We start from the raw sequence: 4,724 nt of genomic DNA, 5'->3' as shown, positions 1-4,724 counted from the left end.
TGTCTCACTTGATAGACTGGTGAAAACGACACCAGATGACTCATTCACTCACACCAAGACGTTGTAAAACCATCAGCTGTTCATGAGGAAAGGGATATACCCCTATGAATACATGGACAGCTTCTCCAGGTTCGATGAGACACAGCTACCAGCACAAAGTAAGTTCTATTCTTCACTGTCTGATGAGGGGGTGATAGACAATGACTACAAACATGCTGAGACAATCTGGATGAAATTTGACTGTCAGACTCTTGGTGATTATCACGACTTGTATCTCAAGACCGACGTGTTTCTCTTGGCTGACGTGTTTGGGAATTTCAGAGTAGAAGCTGTCAGAACGTATCAGCTGGATCCAGCAAATTACTACACTCTGCCTGGATTTGCCTGGGATGCTCTTTTGATGTACTCAGGTGTGTCCTTGGAATTACTAACAGACTATGATCAGCACTTGTTTGTGGAATCAGGAATGAGAGGCGATGTGCAAGCAATTATGATCAATCACATCCGTTATATTCTGAGAAAAACAAGAAAGTTGTTGGCCTGTTCAAAGATGAACTCGGTGGGAAACTGATAACTGAGTTTGCAGGACTTCGTTCCAAGATGTACAATTACTCTGGCGAGGAAAGCGGAAAAAGAGCAAAGGGGGTGAACACAGCAGTGCTCAAGAAATCTATCATACATGATGATTTTCGAAATTGTCTCTTGGATCAATCCGTGTTCCATCGAGAAATGACAACACTCCGGAGTCATAGACACGTTATTTTCGGAGAAACGGTTAATAAGATAGCCTTATCACCATTGGACACAAAACTATACATCACCGAACATGGATGTAGTACGTTAGCATTCGGACACCATGAAATACCCAGATATCTGGCTGAGGAGGGGTTTGATAGCAGCATTTCATTCATTAGTTATGCTCCGGATATGATGAAGCAGTTTGTCCAGTGATCATGAGAAAAAAGAAGAAAAGAAAGAAAGACTTTTTTAACTGTTTCTTACACATTCGATTTTCTATAATTCTCCCATATGGCATCAAGTCTTTGTTGTGACTTTTTACACTTTGGAATGAATGGTTTGATCTTGATCACATCATCTTCATCATCAATGAGTTTCGAAATTAGGAATGGATAACTCACTTTGACTTTTTTCTCTTTATTTGCTACTTCCTTGATCCTCTGAATTTCATCAACAAGATTGTTGAATGGGGTTTTGCTAAGATATTTTGGTAAACCAACCTTGTTCAGGGTTATCTCCAATCTTGTTTCGATTCCTGTTCTGGTTTTGGATTTTTCTATTTCTTCGAAGAAAGATGTGGTATCATACAGATCATTTTTCTTCATCTCATACACCTCAAGATCCTCTTGAGTTACTTCATTTTCCAAAATCATCAAATTTATATCTGTAGGAAACCATTCTTGGTATCTATAATCAATGTAGTCCGCTATCATCTTATCTTTGCTGGTAGAGTGTTCATCATCTATCCATGTATCCATGACTTCTTCTTCTTCTTCTTCTTCTTTGTTTGTGGAGTACTCGTCATCAAACCATGCATCCAATATTTCACTTCTAAAAAATATTTTTTTGTTTTTGTAGATTTTTATGACTGCTACAGTGCGTTTTTTTATAACAGACCATTGTCGATTTTGATTTTTTAGTTTGTTCTCATTCCAAATTTGAAATTTTTTCTTCACAGCTGCGTTTGTGTGGGTCTTGGATCGAAGAAAATTAAGTTTGGGAGTCGGAATAATAATAATTGTCAAAGTTAGATATTCGGCCGGGTTTCGGCTGGAAATCCGGTTTTAAATGGTTTTCAGTGGATTTTGATTTTTAAAACGGAAGTTTTAGCCAGGAAAGCTCATCACTTGCATGGTGCCCGGCATGGGTTCGAATCCAGTACAGTTCATCTTGATTCTTTTTTCTCTTTTCTTTTTCGGTATACTGTAGTACAGCGCATGCATGTACATGTACATGCACATGGCTGTGCAGTTGTGCACTGCTGTCTGCAGTTCTCCTAACCTTTGTAGGAAACCAGTGAGTCGTGGCTTTTCACGACTTATTGTGGCAAACTGTACTGAATAATTCAAATCCTGTATTGCATGGCTCACACATGACGGGTTTACGTGACCCTAGTAAAAAAAAATTGCAATTAGCTCAATAAATCAAAACATTCCAGCATGGGTGTAGGAAACTTCCCTCGATCCCTGAAAGAATGCAGTGAAAATTCAAACACCACAACAAATCACAAAGGCAATTCACACAGCTCCCATAAAGAGACTAACAAAAAGGAAGCATGAGCAGTTTTACAAACACACAAACACACACACACACAATGCAAATAGGTCACAATTGTGTCTGGTTCAACATCTGCGAATAGTAGAAGACCAGCGAGGAACGAAACGGCCCCAATAATTCCGTGTTTTGTGTTGCACTTGTGACGACAGTATTACACAGTGAACAGATGTGCTCGGACAGCCGACGACGTATATACTTCAAAAAGAAGTATATTATCATCGTTGGCGCCGGCCTCCAGTCACGAACACATCGGCGCAGTTTTTCACGAATCTGTCCCGTCCACCAGTATGCAGAACAATAACGCGCTTGCCTTTACCTGATGGTGCTTCATTTGGTTGCTTGCCTATATACTCCTGTCACCATTGTCGTACCACCTCCTAGTAACTGTGTGACGCGCATTGACCCACGTCTCATCCAGGTATGTCTCACAGGTAGCGATGCCGCCATGACACAATCCTGTGCTGTTCCATCATTATTTGTGTGATACCTCTGGTCTTATTATTATTATTATTACGTTCGGGCCTGATTGGAAATTTTCACTTCCATTGCTACCAGGTTCGGCCTCATTTTCTCTGTGCTGCGCTGATGAGTTCAAAAAGAACGAAACAGCATGCTGTCCGCAGATTGAGTATTTCGCTCCTGCTCTTGTAGCAGTTGAGCACTCTTGCGTGGGGTAGTGCCTTTGCTGTTTGCGTTATGCAGAGCTCACTGACTTGTCAGTTTGAGCACTCTGGCAAGGTACGTTCGGGCCTGATTGGAAATTTTCATTTCCATTGCTATCAGGTTCGGCCTGATTTTCTCTGTGCTGCGCTGATGAGTTCAAAAAGAACGAAACAGCATGCTGTCCGCAGATTGAGTATTTCGCTCCTGCTCTTGTAGCAGTTGAGCACTCTTGCGTGGGGTAGTGCCTTTGCTGTTTGCGTTATGCAGAGCTCACTGACTTGTCAGTTTGAGCACTCTGGCAAGGTACGTTCGGGCCTGATTGGAAATTTTCATTTCCATTGCTATCAGGTTCGGCCTCATTTTTTCTGTGCTGCGCTGATGAGTTCAAAAAGAACGAAACAGCATGCTGTCCGCAGATTGAGCATTATTATTATTATTATTATTATTATTATTATTATTATAGACAACACCTCATGGCATGAGAAGAAAATCAGCCAGTACGGGAGATGTGGGTGTTAACCAACCATGGTGAATAAAAGAAGAAAAGTAATGGTCAAGACGGAGAAGCATGGGAGGGACAGGTGATGGTGAATCTAGTGAGCAGATTTAAATGCCTCCAGGGTACTGGCATTGCGCGTAGTAGCGGGCAGCGCAAGCCAAGCAGAGTAAGCAACAAAGAGTGGAGAGCGTACAAGGGAGGACGTTTTAGCCAAGGGGAGGGCAACAGAGCATCTTGTCTGGGAGCCATCTGTGATTCGGAACCAGTTACACACGTTAAGATGAGGAGGATGTAGAGCTAGTTTAAATTTGTGAGCAAAAGTGCAAATTAATTTTTGACGGTGGGTCGACAGTGGGCAAGCATTTGCAAGGACATACAGGGAAGCAGAAGAGTAGAGAGGGGGTAGACTAAACAGGATGCGAAGAAGTTTTCTACGGTGGATTTCGAGATGCTCAGCGAGAACCGAGGACAAGCCACACCAGCTAACAGCAGCGTACATGAAAAGCGGCAGGATGAACAGTTTGTAAAACAAAATTTTACATTTGAAAGGAAGATGGAAACAATGGGGACGTATAACACCTAGGGCAGAGCTTGAACGGCTGCAAAGAGCATCAATATGGAAAGACCAAGAGAGACGATCATCAAGCATTATTCCCAGGTGTTTATGGTTGGAAACAACCTTTATGGGTTCTGGGAAATCAGGATGGTGTAAAAGTGACATGGATGAGATTGGGGGAAGGAACATTATTTCGGTTTTAGTCAGGTTGGGTCTAAGTCGCCATGTTTGCATCCAGCGTAGGACACTGCATATCTGAGCCGAGACTCGAGGTACAAGAGCCGCTGAGGACGAGGATGCTGACAGTAGGGTTGTATCATCAGCAAATAACGAGACACCTGGGTCTATAGAGGGTAAATCATTTACGTATGCTACGAACAAAAGAGGTCCAAGTATGGAGCCTTGGGGAACTCCAGAAGACACTGGTAGAGGATCAGAGTTGATGGAGAGGGCAGAAACAAACTGTGATCGGCTACTCAGATAGGACTCCAGCCAGGACAGAGCAGGGCCAGACACACCAAAGACAATATGTAGCTTGGCCAGGAGGCCACGATGCCAGACAGTATCAAAGGCCTTTGCCAAGTCAAAGAAACAGAGAGCAATATGGTGTCGAGCATCAAGAAGGGTGGCAATGTCTTGTACTAGACGAGCTAGTTGGTCAGAGGTTGAGTCGTTGCGCCGAAAGCCAGATTGGGAAGGGCTAAGGCATGG

Source organism: Sycon ciliatum, chromosome 8, assembly GCF_964019385.1.
Source record: "Sycon ciliatum chromosome 8, ocSycCili1.1, whole genome shotgun sequence".
In the NCBI taxonomy this organism is placed as follows: domain Eukaryota; kingdom Metazoa; phylum Porifera; class Calcarea; order Leucosolenida; family Sycettidae; genus Sycon; species Sycon ciliatum.
The sequence above is the reverse complement of the archived record's forward strand: the minus strand, read 5'-3'. Positions refer to the sequence as shown.